General features: G+C 39.6%; 1 protein-coding gene and 1 long non-coding RNA gene across 2 annotated transcripts in view; both read right to left on the bottom strand.

The window, feature by feature from the left end:
• The window catches only part of Scp2 (sterol carrier protein 2), a 179,510-nt gene that overhangs the window by 106,037 nt on the left and 57,460 nt on the right, over positions 1 to 16,013 (bottom strand). The window lies entirely within an intron of this gene.
• Positions 1,251 to 16,013, bottom strand: part of LOC134472825 (uncharacterized) — a 38,754-nt gene continuing 23,991 nt past the window's right edge. Inside the window, exons 1-2 of the long non-coding RNA XR_010042802.1 lie at positions 11,253 to 16,013; positions 1,251 to 10,297 (exon numbers count right to left, since the gene is read on the bottom strand). The exon at positions 11,253 to 16,013 is cut by the window's right edge and continues 23,991 nt beyond it. This is a non-coding gene — a long non-coding RNA (uncharacterized LOC134472825). The remainder of the gene's footprint in view (positions 10,298 to 11,252) is intronic.

The following is a 16,013-nucleotide window of genomic DNA, read 5'->3' as shown; positions in this document are numbered from 1 at the left end:
AAAATAAAAAAGGACTGAAGCCTGGGGTTCTATCCCCAGTACAAGAAAAAGAAGACAAAGAACAGGAGGAGGAGGAGGAGAGAAAGGACAAAGAAGAACAACTCATATAGACCAAAATTGAAAGAAAACAGATAAACCCTCACAATGATCATTAACTGATATGCCAGGACAGTGCCAAGATACCTCAGTGGAGTCCATAGCCCTCAGGAACTTAAAAAGAGCCACCAAAAAAAAAAAAAAAAAAGAAAGAAAGAAAGAAAGAAAAAACCTGGTTCTCAGCCTGAAGAGATCATAAGACATCTCTGACAAAAGATGAAGAACAAGAGGAGTTTTAGCTCAGCGGTATAAGCCCTGCCTTGGCAAGCGCAAGGTAGTGGGTTCGATCCCTAGTACAACAACAACAACAACAAAAAAGATCGGGCTGGCAATTTAGCTCCGCAGCTTAAGCACTTGCCTTGCAAGTGTGCAGTCAAGAGTTCGATCCCCGGTACCAAAAAAAAACAAAGGATGAAGAACAAGAATGCCTATACTGCTCTTCTTGACACATTCCACTGTGGAGGAGGACAAGGAGGGGGCAAGGGAAAGAAGGAAAAGGGGATTTTAAAGAAGAATGAAAGGAAAAAATAGAAACAAATCTTTTGTAAATGGGGAAAGGAAGAAGAAGAGAGAGGAAGGGAACAGGAAAAAAGATTAAGATAAAAAAGTATAAATTTCCTATAATGAAGCGATCATTATGTATGAAAAATATGTATTAATAAAAGAAAGAAAGTAAGTTAGTTAGTTAGTTCTTCTATACAATCTCTTCTTTGGTAAAAAGTTTAACTCTTACTGCTTCTCGATGCCTGTCTGTGACATGAACAGTTCACAATGGCAGACTCTCTGATGCTAAAATTCAGTCAAGAGCTGACTTAACCTTGCGAACTTTACAACCAATTTCACGGGCTCAGCTGAACCAAAGCTTAAGTGCTCAGAGATCACATTAAGTGGCAACATTCCACCACTGATAAGTTATAAAACTAAGGAAAGTAAATAAATTGTTAAGACATGTTGGCATTAAGAGTCATAGACTCAAGTCACCAAATAAGAGTAGCAAGCTCATCACTGGTACCAATTAAAAAAAAAGAATAGCAACCTCCGAAGTTTCTTTCTGTGCTACACTAAGGACTCTACAACAAATATGTGAAAACCTTATAAGTTAATCATAAATTTTCAGGCAACCATGTTAAAAAAAATAAAAAAAATAGGTGGGATTCATTTGAATATATTTTATTTAAACAAATGTCTCAAATATTAGTTAACATACAATCAATATTTTAAAATTAAGACTCTTACATTTTCTCACTCTAAAGCTTCAAAATCCTGTGTATTTTTTACACTCACAACACATCCCAACCTAGATGCAAATTTTCTTCAGCAGTATTTGATCTACATTTAGATTTCACAAAATATGCAATCATAAAGGTAGATTCACTAGTTCAATTATCCCAAACACATTTATATGTATTCCAATAGCTGAACTGGTTATAATTTAAGTTAATTAAAAATTTCAGTTTTCACCCTATTTTAAGAGCATGATTAGCCAAGTGCAGTAGTGGCTGGCTGCAAATACAGTGGTACTGCAGTTCACAAACACTTTTGCTTGCAAAGATTTTGGTTCACAAACAAAAACATTTGGCAAAATTTTGTTTCTGCTTGTGAACTCTGCATCAAGTGACAAATACAAGCAGGCATCTCTTCCAGAAACTTGGCAACAAAGCAAGTTTGTGAACCAAGGTACCACTGCACAGCATGTCTGCTGTGAATAGACTTTCCAGTGTAACAAATACTATTTTCAACCCAAATTAGTCATTCTCCCTTATATACGAAACATTATCACTCATGTTTGCAATATACCCATAAAAAGGAAAAAATTGTGATCTGAAGGGAAGCAGGCCAAAAAGCAAAACAGGACTGGAAGGCTCAGCCTCGTCATAGAGAGCCATCCAGGGACCAGAAACAGAAACTGCAAGTTATTTTTATTCACTTGGATTATTCAATAAACTTTTAAATTTAGAATTAGAAATACAAAATCTTGCCCAACATCATAGCGAAATCAGCTAAGGTCTAAACACACCAAACATAATTTGTTAGACAACAGAGTACCTCCAGAATCTACTTAAGGACAGGCTGAAACCACATTTCCAAGAAAGAACATAAGCAGAACCAATCAGCTTGTCTGATCAGGATTTTCTGACATCACAAGCATAAAATCTTACACACAGAATATAGTGAACTCCCCCAAAAGAAACATGAGACCTATGAAGGGGGACATGATGATCATTAGGCCTATGCAAAACAACCCTAAAATTTCCCTTTCTTGCCAATCCATCAGTGGCTTCTCTTCTCTGTCTTTTTAAAAATTTCCTGATACTAACTGATAGGGGAGACAGATCTGAGATTTTTAATATCCTGTCTCAATGATGAGTGGCTCTCACTAAAAAGTTTTGTCATGTTTGGGAGTACAACTCAAGGAGGGGCAGAGGTGAATAACAAAGGAAAGAAGGGGAAGGGAAGGGAGGGAAAATGAAACTTTTTCTTTTCTGCAAAAATTAGATGAAACAGTATTGGTCTCTGTGTAAATGGAGCAGTGAGCCCTAGCTCACTATCAATGGCTTGAGAACACAAAAGCATATATAGAAGAATGCTGATCGCAGCACTGTGTGAATAAACAAAAAATAAGAAAACTGTAAACCACCACAATCAGGGAGAGATAAACCATATAGCCGTGTACTGCGATATGAGCATTTATTACATAGAAGGAAAAATATCAACACAGTCTAACCAGGAACAACGTCCAGTGCCAACTGAAAAAATAACAAGTTTAAGATACTACTGTTTATGAAAACATAAAGGTTTCCTAACATACAAGTGTCCCTATAAGTGTGACTGCTTACTACCCATGTTGATACAAGCGTGGAATAAAGGAAGGTATTACAGTTTAGATCTAGAAGTTCCCCAGAGCTCTCAGATGTGTAGAAGGTGGCTGGATTCCGGGGTGTATGTTCATCAGTGGATTCTAGTAGTGCTGTGAGGAGCGGATGCTGGCTGGGTGGTCACTGGAGGCGTGACCTGCAACAGTATTTCTCCCTCCTCAACTCCTCCTTTCTCTTGCTGCTTTCTGGTTGTTGTAAGGTGACATCCGTTCTTCTGTCATGCCTCTCTGCCATCCTGTTTCTGCCTTACAATCAACCATCCATGGCTTGAAACTGTGAACCAAAATAAACCCTCCTCCTTTAAATTTCATCCCAGTGGATATTTTATCTCAGCAATAAGAAACGGATGGAGCAACAGATGTCTAATTATTAACACAGGTTGTATGCCAAGGATATGATCAAATAGGCAGAAAGAAGGACTTGTTAATTTACCTACTTTTTTAAGAATTATGAATTCATTTTTAATAATTTTCAAATAAAAGCAACCAAATTACCTATCATTTACTATTAAGGAAAGAAACTGATTTGTTGTATGTTGTAAAGATGTACCAATCTTTATTACCCACTCTTCTCTAGCTGGCGTTCTTAAATCCAGACAGGTTTCCCAATTGTCCCCTGACCACACTCTGTTCACTCATGACTGGGCTCATATTTCCCACGGGTATCCAGAAAGACTTCATTTCCCCCATTTCGTCCTCACTTAACTTTCAGACCCAACCTAATTTTTTCCTTTCTTAAAATGTTCTTTAAAGTGGTTAACTCTTAGTGATTTGAATGTCTATTATATGCCAGACATCTTATGACTTCTAAGCAATACTATCACATGTTTATAACTTAATTTGGAGTAGATGTCCTTTAATGTCTGAACAAAGAAAATGAGACCAGGTTGATCACATAGGTTGAATAATAATACAATAATTTTAGATAACAGACTGAGAGGTTTTTTTTAACTCATTTCATAACATTCCAACTATTTTTTATCTTGTAGCAACTTCTATAAGAAAATCTGAATTTACATTTATATCTTAAACAATCATCAAATACAAAATATATGAAGCAATTCTCCTTGAAAAAAATATATAAATCAACTTGTCCTAGGACCTGGAATCAAGACACCTTGAAAATAAGAACTTGGTGAAGATTGGAAAAAAAAGATCCCTGATAATCGGAAGGGAACTAATAGGAAGACTAAAAACTACAGAGAAGCCAGGGAAATGGAGCACAGCACAGAGAAAAAAATGAAGCAGTCTAGAAAGCTAAACTATTAACAACTGTATTCTAGAGTTTCTGCTGTCGTCCTGTCACAGTGACTGGGTAGGAGATAGCCACAAGAGACAGTACCAGCAATGGTGAAGGCTGGACAAAGAACACCCAGAGTTTACCCACAGCCCAGGAAGAACAAAGGGGTCCCCCTTCCGTGGTGAAAGCCAGTCCAGTCATGTGTGGCTTTCTGAGGGGAGAGGGTCTGAAAGTGCCAGCACTGGTCCAGCAGTCTGCTTGCAGTTCTGTCCCACTGCCTACATCTAGCACAGGTCTCAGTGGTCCATTTACTGTCCACATCTACCAGTGTGAGCAGGGACACAGCTCAACTTGGCCAGTTTCCACTACCAAAGGTGAATAAACAGAGGGCTTGCTGGAGAAGGAGAATGGAAAGAATATCACCAAGATAAGGCCATAAAGTCAGGTAGAAAAAGCCTTGACTTGGGGCACACAAAGGAATACAGAATGGCAGCTCAGAATTATTACACCCCTAAAGCAGAAGTCACTGACCTACCACTCACAGTGAGACACCTTCTCAGGCAGGGCAGGAACTAGCATTCACACGCAAAAACATGCATGTGAAAACAAAACAGATCTCAGCAATGACTCACTACTACTCCTGCTTATCTGGTGAATTTCAATACTGCAGACCCTGGATAGAAACACTCACTTAAAAATACAAATTTTTTAATACATGTCTCACTTATTTTTTTTTCTTCTTTAGAGTTTTGGGCTTTTTCTTTTTGTTTCTGATTTCTTTTGCTTGCTGTTTTTTTTTTTTTTTCTTTTATCTTCTTTTTCTTGTTTGTTTCTTTTTATTATTTTTATTAAATTCTATTATTTCTTTTATTCCTTAATAAGGTCCTTTATATCACTTTCTCTCCTCTTTATTTTCAAATTTTATGTTTATCATTCTTCTGTTCTCTACCTACTCCATTTTTACTAGCATTGCTATTAAGTTTATTAATATCTAGAAATTTAGGGTGAAAGCATGTTTCTATTGTTGAATTATTTTTATTGTTAATGGTGGTAACAGTTATTGCCTTAAGTAGACATTTACTGTGTGTATTTGTTTTGTCTTTGTTTCTAATTTAATTTTTTTATAGATTTCTTGTTTATGGTTAAGGGTAGTACAGCAGTAACTTCTATTGGTTTTTATGGTATGTCAACATCCAGTCTGTCTTTGAATCTATTACTGCTGCTGATTTTGTTGCTATTGCCAGGATGGCACAGTTGTTGCTATTAATTGGTTTTTACTGTATGCCAGTATCTGGTTTGTCTCTGTGCCATCAATATTGTGGCTCACTTCTGGGCCAATTATACTGCATCCTCTCTACCAAAATAATACAAGCAATAATGTGACAGAGGCAAAGGCCTACAGTTAGCCACGTCCAGAGTTGCACAACTGAAAAGCAGACACTAACTAAAGAGATCTCCATACTAGCAACAGTCTTTCCACTAAAACAGACCTGCAAATATCACCATGCATGTACACACAGACACAATTGAAACATGAGAAAAACAGGCAACAAAGTGATTCCAGAGCCAAATATACTAGCCTTTTCTCCTGAGTCAGTGCCATTTGAGGACTGGGAAGAGAACAAGAAGTCACCAAGAAGCAAGCCCTCCTTGCAAATCAGCACCATCAGTAGGCTGCTGCGGGGAAAGTCAGATGCCAGCCTTTCTGGCATGCAGGCTGGGAAACAATAAGAGCCAACTCCCCCACCCTCAGCCTCCCTGCCGTAAGTACCCAGCTGATCTGGAGAAACACAGGCTGTGATGATAGCTATTTAGGTAAAATACAATTTAATGCTTGCAGTGTTTAATGTTTCACTGACTTTGCAGGACTAAAGCCAGTAGTCTGATCATCTATTCAGAGGATAACAATACACAATGTAGCATCTATGGGGGAATCTCCTTCTATAAGGTGGTAGCCATTATTAATTTCCTATTGTCTTGTTTTGAAGTCCTGTATCATTTCCATTGCTTTGTTGGGTTGGGTTTTATTCTGTTTTGTTTTGTTTGATATTGGATGGCATGGGCAGCTATTTCAAAGATAACAAGATATATTATGGTAGCCACTTTGGATTTACTATTATCTTGTATGGAAGGCCTTTATTGCATTCATTGTTTTGTTTTTATTGGTTCTATTTTGTTCTGTTTTGCTTCATTTTTGCTATGTCTGAAGGTATCTGCAACTATTTTGATGACAACAGATATTATGATAACCATTATTGATTTCCTATTGTTCTGAAGTTCTGTGTCACTTATACTAGTTTGTTTTATTGGCTTTACTCTGTTTTATGTTGCTTGGTTTCATTCTCTTTAAAATTAAAAATTAAAAAAAAGAAAAACCAAAATGACTCCATAAAATTTCCTAGACCTCCAAAACTAACCAATGGGGCATCAATGTGGAAGAAATCAAATGCCAAAGAGCTGAGAAAACAGATCAGTAAGAAGGCTGAAGCACTCAAACATAACTAAACAAAAAATGAACATAATAAATAATCAGTGAGCTTATGAAAGACTAATAAACAGCTAATTAAGCTAAAACCAATGATATAAAAGATGAATGACCATTTTACAAAGAATTAGAGTCTGTGAAAGGGTACTGAACAGAAATTCAGAATATAAAAAATTCTATTGAAAGTATAGGAGGCCAGTCATAGCGGTACGCACTTGTAATCCTAGCACTAAGGAGCCTGAGACAGGACTACCACAAGTTTGAGGCAAGCCTTGGCTACACAGTGAGTTCAAAACCAGCCTGAACTACATATTGAAACCCTGTCTCTAAAAACTAAAAACAAAACAAAGAAAATGCATGGACAGTAGATGGACCAGTGTAAGCAGAGAGTGTCAAAACTAGAAGACAGGGCTGACACTGGTGACATATACTTAAAGATACCTTTAAAAAAACAAGAGAAGATGGAAAGTGGATTTGACAGCTGCTAGACGATACAAAGAAGATTAATCTAAGACTAACTGGAATGAGAGAAAAATAGGAGATAGTAAAAATCGTATGAAAACCTATTTGGAAAAAGAATAACACAAAACTTTCTAAATATGGAGAAAATTTAACACAGAGATAAGCAAGGCATATAGAACTCTAAATAGCCACAATCAGATAACAACTTCTCCATGACAAATCACAGACAAAATCCTAGAAGTCCAACACACAGACAGAATCTTAAAAGCTTTTAGAGAAAAGCAACAAATTACTTGCAAAGGTAAACTCATTAGAATCACAGCAGACTTGTCTACACAAACTTAAAAGGCCATGAGAGCTTGGAATAAAGTATTCTGAGCCCTAAGTGAGAACAACTTTCAACCTACACTGATATATCCTGCAACCTTATCTTTCAAAACTCATGGGAAAATATGGTATTTCCATGACAAAAACATCACAAAGTTCACGACCAGCAGCCAGCATTCCAAAATATCCTCAACAGCTTCCTTGAAAGAGACAATAAAATAAATGATGCCAAAAATTCTAATCAATGAATATACGAGACAGAGTAAGCAGTTAAGCAAAAAGGGAATAAATGGATCTGCAACTAATACAATGACAGAAGTAAGTCAATGCATTTCACTAATAACTCTTAGTGTGAATGGTCTTATCCCCCAATCAAAAGACCAGGCTAGCAAATGGACCAAAAACCAAAATCCAATAGTATGTCATATACAAAAAGTGTATTTAACTCAAAAAGGCATTCTTAACCAAAAAAAAAAAGCAATTTTCTATGCACCAGGAGCCCCCTCAAAACAAATCAAAGGAAGCAAAGAAGGTCATTACATATTGGTTAAGCAAACAATTCAAAAAGCGGAGGTAACAATTATAAACACATGCACTGAACATCAGCACGCCCAACTTCATAAAAAAAAAAAAAAACACTCCTGGAAATAAAAGATCAGAAATAACAAAATTATTGTGGGTGACCTTAATACCCCACAATCACAAATAGAAAAACTAGACAAAAAACCAGATAAATATCAAAGTTGAACCAAATCGTCAAACATAATTAGTATCTATATTGTATCACCCAACAACAGAAAATACACACTTCTCAGCACATAGAACTTTCTCCAAAACAGACTACATTCTAGGCCATAAAGAAGGCTTAAGTAAATTTAAAAAAAATTATCCCATGAATTGTTGGATCATAGGGCAATGAAACTAGAAATGAATGGCAACAGAAACCACAGAAATTATGCAAACACATGTAAATTAAATGATAAACTCTTGAATAATGAATAGGTCTTGAAAAAAATCAAGGAAAAAATAAGACAGGTCCTAGAGTCAAATGATAACACCCAATATCACACATTAGATGCATCAGATACAATGAAAGCAGTCTTAAGAAGAAGTTTGTACATCAGAAAAAGTGAGCCCAAATAAATAACCTAAGATGAAACAAGATTCTAACAGTAACAATACAAAGGCAAAGTTGGTTCAAGGAACGAAATCATAAAGACTGGAGGAAAAGTTAAATGAAATTGATTCAAAAACATGAAGATCAATGAATCAAAGAACTGACTCTTTGAAGGAATAAACAAAATAAACCCTTAGCCAATCTTACCAAAAGAAGAAGAAAAAAAAAGAGCAGTCATTAATGCAATCAGAAATGAAAAAGATAAGGTCACAATAGATACTGCCGAAATCCAGAAGATCATTAGTATTTCAAAAACCTGTATTCCGGTAAATTGGAGAATCCAGAAGAAACAGATTCCTGATACACTTGTGTCGATGTCGCTCCCGGCCGGCAGGAAGGACACACGACAAAGTCTGGCAGTGGACAACCTTTTTTTTTATTTTTTCTCCGTACAGCCTGCCCTGGGATCGCTCCCAGCCGAAGCCTCCTCTGGTCCGCTCCCCGCGGCTCCTTCCGTGCTTCGCTCCGAAGCCTCTACCGGTCCGCTCTCCGCGGCTCTTTCTGGGCTTCGCTCCGAAGCCTCTATCGGTCCGCTCTCCGCGGCTCCTTTCGGGCTTCTCTCCGAAGCCTCTACCGGTCCGCTCTCCGCGGCTCCTTTCGGGCTTCTCCTTCCCCCCAGGGGTGGCACCAGTATATATACGGATACAGTGTCCAATCATGTTAAAGTAAGCAAGGCAAGCTGATTGGCTAACATATTATTGAGCGGGTTGTTTACGCGGTAAGCAGGAAACTAACGTGCTCGATGGGAGGGGTAATCTAACTCAGGCTTTACTCTTTACCACAGGCCGCATGATCGCTATATGCGGCGGCTCGGCAATGTGGTGGCTCCCAACATCTCCCCCTTTTTTATTTTAAATAAGTCTACGCATCGCAGCCCGTCCTGAATTGAGTGTAGAGGCCTATGCCCTGATAGGAGGCCCACCAAGGACTCTCGGCGTCGGCCCGGGTCGGCCGTCCCCGAGTCTGTCGAGGCCCCGAGGCCCTCGTCCTTTTTCCAGGGCCAGGAAGGAACCGGACGGAACCTGGATGCACACAGGCATACACTCATGTCGCTCCGCATGATCCCCCCGGGGCGACATTTGGTTTGGGCGGAACCTAGTAATTTAGCGGCTTTCGTGCGGTATGGGGTAGGGCCTGTCTTAGGTTGAGTCATGCTGGGGAGGCATGCTCTTACCCGTCATTGACTCATCTACCCTGTTATATCATAATTTTTTAGAGGAGGAGTGTGGGAAGCTCACCGTCCCTAGACTCGGTCGTAGGCTAGGCGAGCGAGCCATGCGTAGGCCTGGGGGTCATTGTGCCCATCACGGGCTGCTGCCAGGGCCGCATGGGCAACCAGGCGTACTTGACGCCGGGCCGCCGCAAGGCGCCCATTAATAAATGATGTAACCCATCGGAGCAAGAATGGTCCTACAAGTAAGAGCAGAAGCAAGGAGCACAGGGGACCTAACAATGGTAAAACATAGGGGAGCAAGCCATTTTAGGCTCCCCAAAAAGGGATTGTCCTGCAGTTCTTTTAGGGCTCATCTTGTTGTTGGGTCTGCGGTTGGCCCCTGGTGGAACAGGCCTGATCTTTAGTCGAGGGACTTGTCGCGTCAACCTCTCTGGGACCCACAGTGGTTTTTGTCCCGGTTCCTGCGGAAAAACACAAACCGCGCCTCGGTTCCAGCTAACCACCGGATCCGGGCCCATCCATTGTCATGCCATAGATAACCGCGCCTTTGGAGGCAGGCCTTGGCTTACTCCCCCTTTTTGTTTTTTATTTTTATCTTTTTTTTTTTTTTTTTTTTTTTTTTATTGGTACCAGGGATCGAACTGGCGATTGCCTGCTTACAAGGCAGGCGCTTATGCCGCTGAGCTAAATCCCCAGCGCCCGTTTCCTCGACTGGCGTTTTTCTCAGCCTGCTCGGCAGAGTAGCCGCCCATGAAAATACCGTCCGCCCCGCGGCGCAACGTCATAGGACGGCGGTCGCGACAGAGTGGAACGGGGCGTCACTTCCTGTGCCGGCTGAGAGAAGGGAGGGTTCCCTGTAGCGGCCTCTCGGCGGGGAGCCGCTTCTGGAGAAGAGCTCCAGGGCGGAGCGGATGGCTCTCTATCTCCTCCCCACCAGAGAGCGCTCGGGGGCCCTTTTTCCTCTCTCTGCTTTTTTTGAGCGGCGCACGCACACAATTCGCGGCGCAACTCGGCATAGGAATCAAGGCACGCATGTATCATTTCCCACGGGGGCGAATAGCCGGCGAAATATCCCCTTCCAATTCCGCCGAAGCGAGGTCCCCGCCTAACTTCTCCCATGACGGCAGGTTTAAATGCCCCGTGGGTAAAAACCAGGGAGCCACCCTATCTACCTCTGCTATGAATAGTTTTAGTGTTTTTTGACCTACCCTGAGGTCTCTAGCTTTTAAAAGCTTCCTAAGGGCCTTTACCAAGGGCCGCGCCTCTGCGCTCGGTAAATTACCCATCTCTAACCTCTAAGGGCTGTAACTCACCGCGTGTGACTTAAAGAACCCGTCACCTACGCGTGAGCCTGAGGGGAGTCTAAAAGCCCTGTAGGTGCGCGCCACCCAGAGCCCAGGCTTATCCCCAACTCACCTGTCCGGCAGCACCACGCTGGAGCGTTGCACACCACCGCCGTGTCTCGGGGTTGATCAGTCCCCGTACGGGCCACCAAATGTCGATGTCGCTCCCGGCCGGCAGGAAGGACACACGACAAAGTCTGGCAGTGGACAACCTTTTTTTTAATTTTTTCTCCGTACAGCCTGCCCTGGGATCGCTCCCAGCCGAAGCCTCCTCTGGTCCGCTCCCCGCGGCTCCTTCTGGGCTTCGCTCCGAAGCCTCTACCGGTCCGCTCTCCGCGGCTCTTTCTGGGCTTCGCTCCGAAGCCTCTATCGGTCCGCTCTCCGCGGCTCCTTTCGGGCTTCTCTCCGAAGCCTCTACCGGTCCGCTCTCCGCGGCTCCTTTCGGGCTTCTCCTTCCCCCCAGGGGTGACACCAGTATATATACGGATACAGTGTCCAATCATGTTAAAGTAAGCAAGGCAAGCTGATTGGCTAACATATTATTGAGCGGGTTGTTTACGCGGTAAGCAGGAAACTAACGTGCTCGATGGGAGGGGTAATCTAACTCAGGCTTTACTCTTTACCACAGGCCGCATGATCGCTATATGCGGCGGCTCGGCAATGTGGTGGCTCCCAACACACTTGCATTACCAGAACTAAACCAAGAAAATACAAAAACCTAGTAAAGTCAAATACAAGGCAATGAAATAAAAGTAGTTAAAAAATAAATACCAAGAAAATCCTAGGGCCTGACAGATTTATCACTGAATTCTATGAGAACTTCAGAGTCCCAACACCTATCTTCATCAAAATCGTTAATAAAACTGAAAGCTAAACAGTACTTCCAAACCAACTCCTAGAAGCCAGCACTACCCTGATTCCAAAGTCAAACAACAATTCAACTAAAAAAGAAAGCTGCAAGTCAATCTCTTTAATGAACACAGATGCAAAAAATCTCAATGAGACAGTGGTAAACAGAATGTAACAAATTATCAAAAAGATCATAACCAAGTAGGCTTAAGCCCAGGGATGTAAGGATGGTTCAATATGTGTAAATCAATAAAGGTATTATATAGAAACAATGAAAAAAATCATATAATGAGGGGCCAGGGGCTTGGGCCAGGGGTTTAGTTCATCAGCATAAGCGCCTGCCTGGCAAGCATGAGGCTGTGAGTTTGATCCCCAATACCAAAAAAAAAAAAAAAAAAAAATCATGTAAGGGCCAGGCATGGTGGTGCACACCTGTAATCCCAGAACTCAGGTGGCTGAGGAAGGAGGATCACCACAAGTTTGAGGCCAGCCTGCAATACATAGCAAGACCTTGTTTAAAAAAAAAAAAAAATCACAAGATGACCTCAATATTTGCAAAAAGCCTTTGACAAAATCCAATACCCATTCATAGTTTTTTCAAAAACTAAAACAAAATAGGTATGGAAGGACTTTATTTCAATCCGATGAAAGCCATTTACGACAAACCTACTGTCAACATCATATTAAAGGAGTAAAAGTTGAAAGCTATCCCTCTAAAATCAAGAACAAGGCAAAGATGTCTATTATCTACACTTCTGTTCAATATAATACTCTAAACATTAGCCAGAGAAATCAGGCAAGAAAAAGAAATAAAAGGCATATGTACAGAAAAAAAAAGTCAAATTATTATTTGTGTACAACAAAGAAACCCAAAATATTCCATCAAAAGACTCCTAGAAATAATAAAAAAATTTAGCTATGTAAGAAGACACAAAATCAACACAAAAAAAGTTAGTGGTACTCCTGTACCAATAATTAACTCACCAATTAAGAAATTAAGAAAACTATTTCTCTCAATTGGCCATTTAAGTTTAACAGTGAGCGACTGGCTAATAGTGCATCATAAAATCTTCAGAAGGAAAGAAGAATGTTTTGTGGACTATTTGTGCATGCCTGCATGCGTGTGTGTGTGTGTGTGTGTGTGTGTGGCAGCTCTTAAGTTGTTAGTTTTTAAAAATCAACACTTTTTAATGGAAACAACTTGACCAAAAATCTGTCACAGAATTTTGAGACCCATTAAAACAAAGTTGAATAAGAAAAAGAAAAAAAGAAATTAGGAAAATAATACACTTCACAATAGCATTAAAAAATTAAATACTTCCAAAATAACACACCAGGGTGCTTCATGCCTAAAATCCCAGGCTGAAGCAAGTGGACTGCCAGAGTTCAAGGCCAGCCTGAGCTACATAGTCAGTTCAAGGTAAGCCCAAACTACATAGCAAGATACTGAATCAAAAAGAAAGCAACAACAACTAGAATAACTAACCAAGGAGGAAAAAGAGCCTTACAATGAAAGCAACACTACATTTTTAAAAAGCAGATGAAAGAGGACATTAGAAAATGAAAAGACACCCTTCTTCCTAAATAAGCAGAAGTAACACTGTCAAAATGGTCTCACAGTGTTATTTCCAAAGCTGATATATAGATTAAACAAAATCCTAATCAAAAACACTATTGATATTCCTCACAAAACTGTAGAAAAAAATCCTAAAATTCTCATGAAACCAGAAAAGAATGAAAATAGCAAAAGCAATCCAAGGTAACAACAGCAAAGTAGGAGACAACACAATCCTAGATTTCAAGTAATATTACAAGGCAACAATGATTAAAAGAAAAAAAAACAGCATGTTACAGGCCAAAAAAAGATGGAAGGATCAATAGAACAGAATAAAGGATAAAGAAACAGCCCGAGGAACACTCACACATCTGATTTTTTTTTTTTTGCCTTTTTCCTTTTTATTGGTACCAGGGATCGAACTCACGACTGCCTGCCTGCTTACAAGGCAGGCGCTTATGCTGCTGAGCTAAATCCCCAGCCCAGACATCTGATCTTTGACAAAGGAGCAAAAAACACATAGTAGAGGAAAGATAGCCTCTTTATCAAGATATGAAAAACAAACCAGAAAAAGAGCAAAACAAAAAATAGAAAGTAGGGAGATAGATGGCTTTCAAGTAGGCTAAAGAGACAGAGGGAAGAGCTAGACGTGGTGGCATATGCTTGTAACCCCACCACTTGGGAGGCTGCGACAGGAGGATTGCCGCAAATTAAAGCCAGCTTGGACTACATAGTGAGACACACACACACACACACACACACACACACACACGAGATGGAAAGAGAGGCTGAAGGGGAAAGCATAAAAATATTGAGATGTGTTATATCCAAATACCAACTCCACATAAGAAATGTAAATCATTATGTACTGCAAGTATATTCTAATTAAAATAGATAAGTAGATAAAGAACATATAGTATTCAAACACACTGGATTACTAATCTACCATAAAGAAGAATAAACTTCAGTCATTTGTAGCAAATTAGAAGCAATTTAAGACCATAATGTCAAGTGCAATAATCATATACACAAGCTCAAAGATCATATGGTTTCTCTTACATGGGAAGCCCAAAAATATAAACAGCAACATAAAAGATAGATCATAGAAAACAAGGAAATAGAACTTTATTTTTCCTTTTTTTTTTTTAAATTGGATCTTGTCGTGTAGTTCAGGCTGGTCTTAAATTCACTATGTAGTCAAAGCCAGTCTTAAACCTGTGGCAATGCTCCCATTGTAACCTCCAAGTTCTGAGATTAGAAGTATGTGCCTCCACACTCAGCTTGGAAGCAGAACTTTTGGAAAATGGAATGAACCAAGAGACACAATAGGGGGGTGGTAACGAAGAGTTCAGAGATACATAACATGTACCAAGTCCACACAATGAATTAATCATTATGCACTGCAAACATGTACAAACCAAAAAAATCACCTACTTGATATTAGACAAACAAAACTAAAAAGAAAACTGTAATAAAGCTTACAGAGCTTTAAATAAATATTACTTCAAACATGAAAATAGTTAAACTAAGATATAATTATTTAACATTTTGTTCATAATCAAACTAAAGGACTTAAGTCTTTTTTTTCCAAATTCCTTATCTTAAATTAGGTCTTTAAATTATTAAAGTTTAAGAAGATTAAAAATAGTGGTATAGCCTCTTTGTCAAAGACAAAGTAGCTGAGTGTGTTTGAAGTTGTTTCTGCCCCTTCTAATCTGTTCCACTGATCCTCAGATCTTTTTTTTTTCTAGTACCACACTGTTTTTATCACAGTAGCTCTGCAGTATAATTTCAAGTCAGGGACTGTGATGCCCCAGAGTCAAACACATTTACCGGAGGAGAGAAAGCCTCTTTAATAAATGGTACTAGAAAAACTGGCTTTCCACATGCTGAAAACTAAAATTAAACCTCCTAGAGTTGTTTAGTACATCTATCACGATGTACTAAACAAAAATCAAAATGCATCAAGGATATACATATTAAAACAGAAACACTAGATCTGCTGGAAGGGAGAATAGGTAGAACTCTTGAGGACATAGGTGTAGGCAAAGACTTCATGAACAAAACCCCAACCACATGAGAAGCACTACGAAGAATCATTACTGAGATCTCATCTTATGAAAAAAACTTTTGCACAGCAAAAGAAATCACCAACAGAGTGAAGAGACAATCCACATAGTGGAAGAAAATCTTAGGCAGTTGTTCTTCGGACAAGAAGACTAATATCTAGAGTATACAAGGAATTGAAAAAAAAAATCAGACAACCCCCCCCCATTTAAAAACCCAATCCATAAATGAGCATCTGAAATGAATAGACACTTTTCAGAACTAGAAATGGAAAATAAATACATGAAAAAATGTTTAACACCATTAATCATTCAAGAGATGAAAATTAAAACAACTCTTAGATTCCATCGCACCCCAGAAAGA

This window comes from Cavia porcellus, unplaced genomic scaffold (assembly GCF_034190915.1).
Source record: "Cavia porcellus strain 051 isolate PalLab524CR breed Dunkin Hartley unplaced genomic scaffold, mCavPor4.1 scaffold_25, whole genome shotgun sequence".
Taxonomy (NCBI): domain Eukaryota; kingdom Metazoa; phylum Chordata; class Mammalia; order Rodentia; family Caviidae; genus Cavia; species Cavia porcellus.
The sequence above is the reverse complement of the archived record's forward strand: the minus strand, read 5'-3'. Positions and strand labels throughout refer to the sequence as shown.